The sequence below is a fragment of the Lathyrus oleraceus genome, chromosome 4, assembly GCF_024323335.1.
Source record: "Lathyrus oleraceus cultivar Zhongwan6 chromosome 4, CAAS_Psat_ZW6_1.0, whole genome shotgun sequence".
Taxonomy (NCBI): domain Eukaryota; kingdom Viridiplantae; phylum Streptophyta; class Magnoliopsida; order Fabales; family Fabaceae; genus Lathyrus; species Lathyrus oleraceus.
In genome coordinates this window covers 360,007,319-360,022,799 of record NC_066582.1, presented here as the reverse complement: position 1 = coordinate 360,022,799, position 15,481 = coordinate 360,007,319, and positions in this window count along the sequence as shown.

The window sequence follows — 15,481 nt, the reverse complement described above, 5'->3', positions numbered from 1 at the left end:
ATTGTGTAAAGGCTTACATATTCCCGAGGAAACGGCCGGCTAGGTATTCCACTTTATGTGTGGGATACCCTTATGGAGATTCACCTTACATCACTTAACTAATTTTGATGTATTAATTTTAATGTGGAGACCCCCCCCCCCCTAAATTACCTAGCTGATTTTAATGTATTGATTTCATCGATTTTAATGTGGACCTAATTACTTAATCGGTTACGTCTATCTAATTAATTGTAAAACTTTGCCTTTAAATATGCGATCTTGCACCTCTCTTTGTTACCCTACCATATTACGGTATTATGGTCATGTCCCGCGAGTGTGGGGATACACTTAGCAAAGACCCTTCGATTAAATCATCATAAAATAAATCCTAGTCCCTCGGATGTTGCCTTCGAATATATGATTTTGCCCCTCGATGACCCTTCGGTGTAGCCTACGGTTAAATGATGATAGTCCCTTCGAATGCTAAGGTATCCTTACAACTGTTGCCTTCAATGACCAATCGATGACCCTACGATGACCCTTTTACATCCAAAGGATAAAACTACTTATTTCTCAATAATAAGGACGATTTTACCCTCACAAGGATAGGAAATGCCCATCAAGACCTTGGGTAGGTATAACTCTTAATTGCTTACTCACAAATCGAAATACTTTTCGCACCTCACACCTCTTCAAAACATCTTTTAGAAAATCACCACTTGGTATACATTCATGCTAGAATCATTACCGAGTTATATTTTTCTAAACAACTTTCAAAAATAAACGAGATAACCACTTTGTATACATTCATACAAGAATCATTACAAAGTTAAATTCTCCTTTCAAAACACTTTCTAAACAATGCACAACCACTTTTTCCAGACAAACATAAGTGATCAAGCAATTAAGAGCCCATGGATAACCATGGATACAAAGGGTGCTAACACCTTCCCTTTGTATAATGTACCTCCCGAACCCAAAATCTAAATTAAGGTCTTTCCTGTTCTTTTCCACCTGTCCTTATTGGATAAAAGAAAAGTCGGTGACGACTCTTGCTAACCGCGACATTTGCTTTCCAAAAGCAAAAACACACAAAGTCAGTTCACCGTATGACACTTATCAACACACAAGTTCCATTGATTTTGAGGATATACGAGAACGGATCAACCGCGAATCACGGGTTTGTTGTGAGTCACAAGCATGGGGTCTCGGTTAAGAACCACCCAACAGGAGTGTACTATGGTTAAACCTGACAATCATGTTCTAACAGGTTCCCATAGTCATCATCCCATCTTTTGGATATTATCGGATAAAACGACTACTCGTCCTTCAAAAATACTCTCGAGAGGGACTTTTATGAGTGTAGTATCGTGTAACAACCGCATCAAGTCTTACACTTGAACGACCTTCGCACTACGTCCTAAAATAGGCCAAGATGGGCTAGGTATCTAAGGTCCTTGGTTTCTAGGGTTCATATTGGAAAGAGTAATGCCTAATACGACTACTCGTGTGACATTAGTGATCCCAATAAAACCTCCACCAAGTGAATGGACTTGCAATTTAACTTGTTAAGGAATAACTCCACACAAGTCAACAAGACTATGCCATTCTCCTATCATAAGTGCATTCGAGTTCGGGTATAGAACTCATCTCACAAGAAACCACCAAGCATACAAGCAATATATGTCAAGCAATTCATACATTACAAACAATACATTTATCCCAAATTTGCACAAAAATATGCCACAAATAAATATAAACATACAACACATACAAGAGAAAAGTAGGCTAGACCCACGGGGCTTGGTTGTCCCCAGCAGAGTCGCCACTTTTCTGTAGCGGGGTTTTCGTTACCTTTAGGTTTATTGACTAAACCAAAAGTCAACATACAATTCGAGTCGCCACCGCACTTTTATTTGTCCAAAGGAAAGGATAAAAATCGAACAAAAGTCAAGTAAGAAGTTTTTCAAATCTAAAACTAATAAAAATGTCAGAGATCTAGGTAAGGGGGTTGGTTATGAAATGGGAAGGTTTTACGCACCCAAAACATCCTTAGTACTCAAAGGGAACCTCTTTTTGAAAATATGTGTTGTAGGTTGGTATTTGTGAAAAGATTTATGCAAAAGATTGAAGGGATGAGAAGAGAATAGATTATATTTACAAATTTTGTTGTTTGAATGGATGAACCCATTGCCTACGTACCATCACAAAGGAGGATCAAAACCTCGTAGTTCGTGGTAAAAATTTCAAAGGTTGGTGAATTTATTTTAATCAAAAGCCTTAAGGTCCTTTGTTATCAAAGGGAGAAAACTCAACCTAAACTAACAATCCACCATGTGAGGAAGGCTTCAACATGCTAGTGAGGGGTTAACCCTATAATAAGTATGGAAGGCTTATAATCCAACACTAAGGATGAGGTGAGATTTACATCAACCACTATGATAACTCAAACCTATGACTAATGTTTTTGAAAAGGTTTTAACAAGTGGCCATTGGAACCACAAAAACAACATGAAATGGGTTGTATTTACAAGTTAAATTTATTTACAAAATGAGGTCAAAGTTGGATTAAAGTTTATTTACAATGAGTATTTATGAAAATGGTTTTGAAAAGTCAAAGGCCTAAGGCCTAGGTTTCTAATTTGAAATAAAGTCAAAGTTTTGAAAATGATTTTTGGCTTGGTTAGAGTGGGGAGAAGAGAGAAGGGTTATTCCTAAAGCATACAAAGATAAGAGGGGAGAGGTAACCCTTGGATTTCCTTTTCTTGGAGTCATAGAGATGACTCAAGATGCTCTTTTCCTTTGGATTTAGCACACAAAACAAGCAATCAAGTAATTGGAATTCAAGCTCCTAGGATCTCCATTTGGCTTGGCTCTTAACTTGGCTACTCATGACAATGGTCCTCTTTTCACAATCTTAAGATGAGGTTCCTATCACACAAAAGCACACATCAAAAATCTCACAACATAATAAGAGGAATATACAAAGAATAAGTTTGAGGAGAAGTCCTTTCAGGTCAACTTTGAATTTTAGCATTCTAAAGGCATGAGGCCTAGTTGCTCTTCAACATATTTTGCATTCTAAAGGCAAGAGGCATAGTTGCTCTTGGACTCCTTTAAGCATAGGTAAATCCTAATTCTAAGTCCTTTCTCCTTTTGCATTTTGGTTCACGTCAAAACAAACACAAACAACACAAAATAGCAATATATTTATATACAATAATAGGCTCAAATGAGCAAAAGAAATATGGCATAAACATAAAATATGTGCTCAAGTGAGCAAAGATGAAAATCAAGATGAATAATGAGCAAGAAATAAATGACATTAAAAGTAAATGACAAGAATTTAAAAGCTCAAATTAAAGTTAGTAGTTAGTAGAGTTATGTTAGCTTGTCATAGGATAATGTAGCGCTATGTTAAGCAATCGTAAGTGGACTAATGTAGTAGTCACACCTATCTGAGGTCGGTCAATAAGAATATAGGCAAAGAACACAAGTTAGATGTCATGACTAGTAATCCAAGCTCCATAAACTTGCCATGCCAAACAAAGGGGGGTGGGACTTGTATTGACTTTTGGTTATTTGCTTGACTAAAAAGTAACCTATCTTTGACACAAATTAACTCACTTGATCATGGATCAAGTTGAATTTGGTTTGGATCAAAGAAGATTAAACTTCTACTTGTCAAGGTCAACCTTAAGACTTTAACTCATTGGCCATTGAGGGAAAGAAAGGGATGAAGATGAAATGGAGGGGGTAAGAAGACAACAACCAATTCCAATTGATCAAGGGATAACTCATCCTTGATCAAATTCATTCATCTTTCTAGGTGATAATCCTTAAGGATTTTCAAACCACAAGATCCAATGAATTTGATCGAATTTAGATCAATTCAACCTTGATCAACACCAAACAGAAGAAGAAAGAAGATAACAAGTCAAGAAGTCAATACTATTTGTTGGTATTTTTTGAATTAAAAGAAAATACAAATAAAAAATAAACAAACAAAGTTGAACCTCAAATTTAATTTAAAACAACTTTAATGAGTCCAATTAAATTCTCATAGGTTCAACATAGTCAAACAAACTTTGACTAATTTTCTCACAAATTTTTAAAGTCAGAAAGTAATTAAAATCAATTAAAAACAACCAAAAATAGCATAATATGAATTAAAATCTCAAATAATCTCAAAACAAAAAAGAAATTGTTGAGACTATTTTTCATTGACTTATCATGATCCATAGATGCTATGGAAATATTTTTGTATTTTTTAAAAGTCAGAAAGTATTTTAAAAGGAATTAAAATCATTAAAAACCAAGTAATTCCTAAAAAATATCAAATGAAGTCACAAAAATAATTAAAAATCATAATATGAAACTAGATTTTTTAAGAAAAATTTCAAAGTTGGTCTCATATTTTTCTGACTTCATATGAATTTTTAATGAAATTTTGAAAATAGAATGAATTAATAGAAAATAAAAAGAAAATGAAATAAGCGAAAAAAGCCTAAGCCACTAGATCCAGTTCATGAATTGACGTGGCAAGGATGTATGGTCTGGATCTGAGGACACACGCTAGGCTCAAGTCAAACGCGCAACACAATGAATTAAAATAAGTAATTAAAATGACGCGTGAGATTAGATCGTGAGAGAAAGATCCAAAGGCCATGAGCAACACACGTGGTGGTGGTGGTGGAAACCACCGTCTTCTCCGGCCAACCACACAAACTCCGGCCAAATTTGCAGAGAAATGAATCTTATCAAAAACAAAAAACAAGGACATGATAATAAAGATCTTCTGATGTAGATCATCATTGTACCATTGTATTTCTTTCATGCTTCCTATATTGAGAGAAAGATGAAGGATAAAATCATGGTGTCCACACGGATTGTTCATGAAATGGAAAATTAGATGCATCAAAAGCTTGCCTCAAGTATGAGGACTTCAGAGAACCACCAAAACACAAGAAAACTACATTGAATTAGGAGTTTCAGATCCAAAAAGTTTGAGTTTATACCTTCATATTGGTGAGCTTCTGGCCATGAATTCTTCACACTTCTTGCTTCTCTTTGATCTCTGAATGTATGGAAGATGATTGGCTAAGGAATCTGGCTTTAAAACTCAACTAATGTTGCTGAATTTCAAGCTCGAAAATATTGAAGAAAATGAGTGATTCCTTTAGTGAGGGTTATGATCTCAGTTCTGCAGCATGTGGGATCTCCAAAAGGTTGTGAAATGAAGCTCATGAAGCCTCATTTTATAGCTGAATGCAGCTGAGTTCACACTTTGCTCATGTGCATGGGATTTGAATTTTGAGTGCATGGGCCTTTGTGGATGTGTGAAAGGCCCATGGATGGCTGAAGAAGCTTGCTGAGATCATGTGAAAGGCATTTGGTCATGCACATTGGATGGCAAATGCTTGCAATTCAAGTTCAACATAAAATATCAAGAATGCACCTAAATGAAAATAAATTTGAATCTCCCAAATTGTAGACCCCAAGGACTATAGTTAGTAATGGTTGGAAAGCCCTTGAAATAAGGAACAAAAGTCATGTTGGGAAAAAAATCATTTGGCATGTGCAAATTGATCAAAACCGGCTGGGAAAATTCAAGTACAAAACATGTTCAAATCATTTTGAAAAAGTTCACCAAAGGTAAGCTTGATAAAACCCCTATTTCTTCATGATACAAGCTTCTAATGAAACAATCTTCAACATAACAGTTGTATATACTTTCAATATAGTAAATCTAGACTCAAAGTTTGCATTATTTGGATTTTCTATGACAAAGTTATGGGCATTTAAAGTTGGGTACTTTTTCAAATTCAATGAATTAGGTCCAAGATGGCCTATAATGTTTTGCATTATCACATGTATTTATTTTAGGATTATGAAATTTTGTACAACATAACATTTTAAGTAGACATATCAAGATTTCCAATACATTTTGTCTCACCTAAAAATCATAAAAATTAAGGAAGTTATGCCCTTGCTAAGTTAACCCAAAATTAGGGTTTCAGTCAAAATGACCTATAATGTTTTGAAATGAATGATGACCTTACAAGCTTCAAATGGATTTTTGATGAACATGAAATTTATTCATATGGTTATTAGGAACAGTTTTTTCTTTTAGGGTCATCTTCATTTGACAAACACATCAAAAGTTATATCTCATTGATCCTCAGCTTAGTCAGATGACTTGACTGGTCAACTCTTCAAGGTCAAACTTCCAATCTTGATGCATAAATGATTGAGGGGCCTCCAATAGGCTCATATATGCATAAAATGATAAATTAAAGAACTTCCCTTGATTAAATTTGATCATATGTTGAGATTGCTTCATGGGTAAGGCACGGTCAAAGCACAGTGAAATTAAGGTTTCCTTGGGAAACAATCTTCAAGCCCTTTGGGTTATCCTGATCAAATTGGAAAATTGAGATACTTGGGAGACATATATGATGATTAGGAACTTTGTGGACCATTGTTATGCTTTCTCTCATCTTCATCTAGCCATTGCATTGGGCTTATGAGCCTCCTAGGAGCATTGTGGAGCACATGATCACTTGAGCTTCAAAACAAAAAGAGTTAGTGACATATTTTTATGCTTTTGGTTAGTAATCAAATATGAAATGCAATAATATACAATACAAGCATGCTTGGTGGTCTCAAAACACTACGTAGTGTGATCGGTCGCCGAAATTTAATTTGGTTTTAATTAATTAAAAGAATTAAAATTAATAATAATAATGTGTTTATTATTATTGTCTTGTGGTGATCGGTTATGGCCTTAGTTTTCCTTTATTTTGTTTTGGGTTTTTAAAATACGACATGCGTGTCGTGCCTCTCTTTAAATCTCTTAATGTAACTTCTTTTCTCATCTCACTCCCTCGTATGTAAAATGAGTTTCTTTTATGTAATGTAATGTTATGAAGAAAGAGAAGAATTCAATATCAAAGGAGGACAACCTTGAAGATCTTGCTTGGAGAAGCTTAGATTGTTATTAGGTTAGCTTAGGTTCTCTCATTGGCTTGGGAGAACAATTGCGCTAGGGGCCATAATTGTTTTATTATGTATGTTGATGCATGTGAGAGACAATTTATATGATAAATAAGCCGGTGAGATCAGAATAATTGCAAATTCCCTCAAATTAAATATTATGTTTATGCTTTCCAAGTTTTAGCACTCATCAAGACTAGTATCGGATAATGTAGGTTTCGCCTACGCGAGGTGCATGTTCTATATTATTAAGGTGTGATGGGATAATTGTAATATCCAATTTCTAAAACAATGGGTCAAACTTAACTAAACAAATTATAATAAGATTATATATGTTTAGAAGCAAGAGTTGGAAATGATCCATGTGATGGATTGGAATAAGGAGTTATTCACCCAACTAAAATATTCGAGAGTTGTATTAGATACAATTGGAAGGAGTTCCTACCTAAATAACCTAGTTTTGTGTAATCCGCCTACGCGGACTTAAAACAAAGTGAAATGTGGATCTCGACCCACTAGAAAATCTTCCAACGAGATTTTCCGAATCAAATGGTGAGGGTCATTTGTTTTGAGTAAAATAGTGGGAGCATATTTAATTAAAGTCCTAATTAAATATGTTATTGATACTTATATTTTCATTATTTTCATGTAGATTACCATGACAACAAACACCTCTAACAACATTTTGCGATCAATCCTTGACAAGGAAAAATTGTCTAGGACAAATTTTCTGGATTGGCACCGAAATCTGAGGATTGTCCTCAAACATGATAGAAAGTTGTATGTCTTGGAGAAACATGTTCCTGAAAAGGAACCTCCTAGTTCTGCACCTAAGGAAGAAAGAGATGCTTATAAGAAGCATGTCTATGATGCCAATGAAACTGCTTGTCTCATGCTAGCTACCATGAACTCAGAGTTGCAAAAGCAACATGAGAACATGGCAGCGTTCGATATGATCGAACACCTGAAGATGCTCTATCAAGAGCAAGCAGGGCATGAAAGGTTTGAAGTTCCAAAAGCCCTTTTTCAAGGAAAGTTAGCTGAGGGAGCCCTGCAGGTCCCCATGTGCTCAAGATGATTGGGTATGTGGAAAACCTTGAGAGGTTGGGTTTTCCCCTCGGAAAGGAACTTGCGACTGATTTGATCTTGCAATCGTTGCCAGATAGATTCAGTCAATTTGTCCTAAATTTCAATATGAATGATATGGACAAATCTCTTTCTGAACTGCTAGCCATGTTAAGAACTGCTGAGCAGAATCTGAAGTCAAACGGGAAGTCCATTTTGATGATCGAAAATGGAAAGAGACAGAACAAAAGACCCACCAAGCAGGGTGATAAAGGGAAAGGCAAGGAAGTTGCCAAACCCAAACCCACTGTTGCTGCTTTGAAGCCTAGTGGAGGCATAGCAAAGGAAGGTACCTGCTTCCATTGCGGTAAGACCGGACACTAGAAGAGAAACTGGCCAAAGTACTTGGAAGATAAGAAGAATGGAGTAGAGACTTCAACTTCAGGTATTTTTGTTATTGAAATTAATTTATCTACTTCTGCATCATGGGTATTAGATACTGGATGTGATTCTCACATTTGTACCAATGTGCAGGGGCTAAAAAGGAGTAGAGATTTGGCAAAAGGTGAAGTTGACCTACGAGTTGGCAATGGAGCAAAGGTTCCTGCTTTAGCCGTAGGAACTTATGTATTGACTTTACATAGTGGTTTAATAATTCAGTTAGAGAACTGTTATTATGTACCTACAATTAGCAGGAATATTATTTCCGTTTCTTGTTTGGACAAGTTTGGTTTTTCATTTATAATAAAGAATAATTGTTGCTCAATTTATTTGAATGATATATTCTATGCTACTGCACAAATAAACAATGGACTATATGTCCTTGATCTTGAAATGCCTATTTATAACATTAATACTAAAGGATGAAACCTAATGAGTTAAATCTAACTTACCTTTGGCATTGTCGATTAGGCCACATAAATGAGAAACGCATTTCCAAACTCCATAAAGATTGACTCTTGGACTCTTTTGATTATGAATCATATGAGACATGTAGATCTTGTTTAATTGGAAAGATGACAAAGTCTCCATTCACAGGAAAAGGTGAAAGAGCTAATGATATTTTGGCCCTCATACATACTGATGTATGTGGACCACTGAACATACCAGCCAGAGGAGGTTTTCAGTACTTCATCACATTTACTGATGATTTCAGTAGATATGGTTATGTGTATTTAATGAAACACAAATCAGAGTCCTTTGAAAAGTTCAAGGAATTCAAGAATGAATTACAAAACCAACTAGGTAAGAATATTAAAACTCTTCGATCAGATCGAGGTGGTGAGTATTTAAGCCTAGAGTTTGATGACCATCTGAAAGAGTGTGGGATCCTATCCCAACTTACTCCTCCTGGAACACCCCAATGGAATGGTGTATCTGAGAGAAGAAATTAAACCCTGTTAGACATGGTCCGATCCATGATGAGTCACGTCGATCTTCCAAATTCCTTTTGGGGACATGCATTATTGACAGCAGCTTACACACTTAACCGTGTTCTATCCAAAAAGGTTGAGAAGACACCATATGAGATATGGAGTGGTAAGAAACCACATATGTCTTACATGAAGATTTGGGGTTGCGAAGTTTATGTGAAACGACAAATTTCAACTAAGCTTGAGCCCAAATCTGACAAATTCTTATTTGTGGGGTATCCTAAAGAAACAAGAGGGTATTACTTCTACAATCCTTCTGAGGGCAAAGTGTTTGTCGCTCGAACTGGAGTTTTCCTAGAAAAGGATTTTATTTCCAAAGGAATCAGTGGGAGGAAAGTAGAGCTTGAAGAAATTCAAGAATCACAAAGCATCAATACACCTATGGAGGAATTAGAGAAGGAAACACAAGTAGTTATGGAAGAGCAACCTGCTCAAGTAGAACAAGACCAGCGTAGGTCAAGCAGGATACGTCACATACCTGAGAGATATGGATATCTCATAACTGATCAATGTGATGTATTACTCATGGATCAAGATGAGCCTGTGACCTACCAAGAGGCCATAACTAGTCCCGAGTCTGAGAAGTGGCTAGAAGCCATGAAATCTAAAATGGATTCCATGTACACAAACCAAGTTTGGACCTTGGTAGAGCCTCCTGTAGGAGTTAACCCTATAGGATGCAAGTGGGTCTTCAAAAAGAAGACTGACATGGATGGTAAGGTACATACCTATAAGGCAAGACTAGTTGCAAAAGGATATAAACAAATTCATGGGGTTGACTATGATGAAACCTTTTCACCAGTTGCAATGCTTAAATCTGTTCGGATTTTACTTGCTATCGCTGCATATCATGATTATGAAATATGGCAGATGGATGTCAAAACTGCTTTTCTTAATGGGAATCTTCTTGAGGATGTGTACATGACACAGCCTAAAGGATTTGACATACCAGAAGAAGCCCAAAAGATATGTAAGTTACAAAGATCAATCTATGGATTGAAGCAAGCTTCCAGAAGCTGGAATCTTTGTTTTGATGAAACAGTAAAACAATATGGATTCATATAGAACGAAGATGAGCCTTGTGTCTACAAGAAGGTTAGTGGGAGCATGATCGTTTTCCTGGTATTATATATATATGACATATTACTCATTGGAAATGATGTCCCTACCCTGCAACAAGTAAAGTCTTGGTTGGGGAAATGCTTTTCTATGAAGGACCTAGGTGAAGCAGCCTATATATTAGAAATCAGAATCTATAGAGATAGATCACAAAAACTGCTTGGCCTAAGTCAGAGTATGTACATAGACAAATTACTGAGATGCTTTAATATGCATGATTCCAAGAAAGGATTCATACCTATGCAACAAGGCTTGTGTCTATCAAAAACACAATCCCCTTCAACTAAGGAAGAAAGGAATCGCATGAATAAGATTCCATATGCATCTGCAATAGGATCTATCATGTATGCCATGTTATGTACTCGACCAGATGTCTCGTATGATTTAGGTGCAACGAGTAAGTACCAATTTGGTCCTGGTGATGCTCATTGGGTAGCTGTCAAGAATATCCTTAAGTATTTGAGAAGGACTAAGGACTCATTCTTGATATATGGAGGTCAGGAGAGCTGGCTGTAATTGGATACACCGATGCTAGCTTCCAGACAGATAAGGATGACTTTAGATCGCAATCTGGTTATGTGTTTTGCTTAAACGGTCGGGCTGTGAGCTGGAAAAGTTCAAAGCAAGATACAGTTGCTGATTCTACAACTGAGGCCGAGTATATTGGTGCCTCAAGTGCACCAAAGGAAGTTGTTTGGATCAAAAAGTTCATTAGTGAACTTGGCATAGTTCCTAGCATTGTGGATCCCATTGGTCTCTATTGTGATAATAATGGTGCTATCGCACAAGCTAAGGAGCCTAGATCTCACGAACGATCCAAACACATAATTAGGCATTATCACCTCATTCGAGAGATAATAGATATATGAGATGTGAAAATATGCAGAGTACCTACACTTGACAATATTGTTGACCCACTGACAAAGCCTCTTGCGCAGCAGAAGCATGATGGTCATACTAGATCTATGGGCATTAGGGGTATGCCTGATTGGCTCTAGTGCTAGTGGGAGATTGTTGGTGTAAGTCCTAGAGGCCAATAATTTTGGTACTTGTATCGAATTATTTATTAATAATAAAAGGCTTTTTCTTTATTATGTTTGTTTAATAAAGTCCCTAGAATAGCTAGTCCGTTTAATGTATCAAGTGTGACTTAATCATGAGATCACATTTAAACATAAGGACACTATTCTTAAAGTATCTGCAGTCGAGCTTTATTGTGAAGTGGAATAATATTAAAGTATTAAGACTATTATGTATATAGACTGATGATCACATCTCATGGATCATGGATAAGGAGTTATCAAGTCTTAAACATAGGTATGAATATTAAGAGTAATATTTATACTGGATTGACCCGCTATGAGAATACTATATAGAATGTTATGCAAAGTGTCATAAGTTATTCTCATGGTGATAATGGTGTATACCACCCTTCGACCTGAAACCACTATGAACCCTAGATGTAGAGTCGAGTGCCTTATTGCTGATCAAACATTGTCCGTAACTGGATGACCATAAAGACAGTTGATGGGTACTCCATGAAGCATGCTAAGGGACATGAGTGACCTAGATGGAATTTGTCCATCCTGCGTAACAGGATAAATGTCTATGGGCCCAATATTGAACTGGACAAGGATGACACGGTCTATGCCTTGTGTTCAATCACTACGCCAAAAACTGGAATAGACAGCGCACCTTAGAGGGCGCTTTATTACAAAAGCGCACTCTAAAGTGAAGCGAAAAAATAAGGAGCGAACAACTGGAATAGACAGCGCACTTTAGAGGGCGCTTTTGTAATAAAGCGCCCTCTAAGGTGAAGCGAAAAAATAAGGAGGAGATAGAGGGACAACAATACAGGGCGCTTTTTAGAAAGCGCCCTCTAAGGTTACCCTTAGAGGGCGCTTTTAAAAAAGCGCTCTATAAGTCCATGTGCATTTCCAGTTTATAAAGCGCTTTTGGAAAGCCTTAGAGAGCGCTTTCATAAGCGCCCTCTTAGACCCCCTTTAGAGGGCGCTTTTTTTCCACAAGCGCCCTCTAAGGTCCCCTTTAGTAAACATTAAAATTATAACATACTGCACGTTTTGTTATTTCACTCTCTGTTATTTTCGTTCTTTTTCACGTTAGGGTTCTCACTGCTACGATTTTCGCTACTTCTAAGGCGTTCTCCTTCCACCTCTGTTAGATCTACGAAGTTTCCTCCTTCTATTAATTCGTTGTTAGCTGTTCGATTTTGACACCATAGGTATTTTTCTAATCTTCATATTACTTGGTTTCTCTTCTGACGTTCGCTATTGTTCATTTTTGGTGCTGTTCAGGTTCGACCGAAAGGAAACTAAATTTGTAACGCTCCAAATTTATCAGACCATAATCTGAACAATATTTACATGTCATTTAGGTTCTTGCTACGATTTTAACTTTGTAGTTAGCAGACAAATCTGGTCGCCGGCTTTTACTTATTGTGAGTCTGAGCTTTTTCGATAATTTTTGCATTCACATTACTATTTGTTTGGAGGGTAATAAGAGATTAATCAAAATCTCCTATTACAGGTTTCTTCATCTGCAATGGCTTTGAGTCTTTTGGTTGTTTCAATATCATTCTACTTGAAGGTAATAATAATTTTTTTGTTTGTTATATTTTTTGAACATTTTTTTTTGTTTATTTTTATATATACATAATACATTAACTAGATATTACACATGCATTCATGCATAAATGTTCAGAAATTTGTAACACAGATTCACAGGATTATATATCAGTAAATTCTTCTTTATATTTTTGGTTTTTTTATATGGATAATATATTTTATGTTGAATTTGCTCTCAAGAATATATATCACCAGATTCTGATTTATATGCGACATTGAGCCTCGTATCGGTGGCTGGAGTTGTGGTGTGTAAATACAACTTTATTACACAAATGATGGTTTCTATTGTTTGTTTCCCTAACTTCATTATTATAAACTTTCAATTTCTTTCAGGTCATGGTTATTGCATTCTCTCTGGGATTAGGAGCAATGCCATGGATTATAATGTCTGAGGTACAATTTTCTTCAATAATAATATGCATGACAACCCTATATGAACAAACCTTTGTTGTAATATAATGTGATAGTTGATGTGTTGAATATATTTTACATAATAGATTCTTCCGATTAACATCAAAGGCCTAGCTGGAAGTTTTGCAACACTTGCCAATTGGTTCTTTTCCTGGTTGGTTACATTAACAGCAAATTTGCTCTTGGATTGGAGTTCGGGAGGTTTGTGTGCATTGCCTATGTTAATTTTCTATAAATATATATTGATTCTAACCAGAAGCTTCCTATGTTTTTATCAGGAACCTTCACAATATATACTGCAATGTGTGTTTTCACAGCAGGATTTGTTGCCATTTGGGTCCCCGAGACAAAGGGAAAAACTCTTGAAGAAATACAACAGTTTTTCAGATGAAGTTTCCTTTCGAGTAGCACTTCAGCTAGTGTTCACTCATGTATTCACATTCATATTTTTTTTTCTAAATCAACTCAATTCATTTTTGTGCTCTTTGGTCTTGTTAAATATGAAAAATACCAAGGGGCAAGGGATACTTGAAAGTATCAATTGATATTTGTTTAGATGGAGATGTTCCATTGTCGTCAAGCCTCATTCGCGTAGATGATGATGTTGGATATTTGAAAGTATCCCTCTACGACAATGGAACATGTCCATCTAAACAAATATCAATTCTATCTTCAAAAGATAAGGGACCAAAAATATAAGGGGATTACGCAGCAAATCGAGTCAGTTGCATAAAAAAAAAGGTATAAACACAATTATATGATATTTATGCATAGAAAATGTTAATTCTTGATCTTATACTTCACCTAACTAATTTTATGATATTTTAGGTTCATGCTATTGATATTGAACAAAAAGAGGTTGTTGCTAAGAAGACTACTGCTAGCAAAAAAAACATACATCTCAGAGATGCTTTTGCTACTTAGTTTTATTTCTTTTTAAGTTATGAATTGGTTGTATATTTAGAATCTTTAGAAGTTAAACGATTATATATCAGTGGATTGTTGTATATGTATGGATTGTTGTATATAAGGCTTGTTGAATGCAATGTGTGAAAAAGAGCTTCAAATTATACAGTTTTGGGTGTACTGCTTCAATATACAGGTTGTCTAAAATAAATAAATAAATATAGCGCTTTTTAAAAAAAAAAATTAAATAACCCCCCACTTTAGAGGGCGCTTCCCAAAATAAGCGCCCTTTAAACCCTTTAAATTTCCACTTTAGAGGGCACTTTCCAGTAAAAGCGCCCTCTAAACCCTTAAAAGTTTCCACTTTAGAGGGCGCTTTCCAGTAAAAGCGCCCTCTAAACCCTTAAATGTTTCCACTTTAGAGGGCGCTTTCTTTAAAAAGTGCCCTCTAAAGTGGCCCTTAAAGGGCTTAAAGAGCCACTTTAGACAACGCTTTCACCAGAAAAAAAAAAGCGCTGTCTTTACCTATGCCAGCGCCAGATTAGAGGGCGCTTTAAAGCGCTGTTATAGGCCAAAAAAAGCACCCTCTTTTCCCTTATTTGGCGTAGTGAATATAGACATAAGGGCAAAAGGGTAATTGTACACATAAGTATTATCACAAAAGGATTTGTCAGATCACATGACATTTTCGTGTCTTGGGTAGCAGTGATGTGTTACTAGATACCGCTCACTGTTTATTATGTTAAATATGTTATTTAATATAATTACCAATGTCGCGAAAACCTACAGGGTCACACACAAAAGGACGGATTGATGAGAGATAGAGTAACTAAGCAATACCGTAATGTATGGTGTCCTTAAGTGAATTGTAGAACATCATAAGGTACGGTGTACTTAAGCAGAATACGAAATATGGTAAGGTACCAC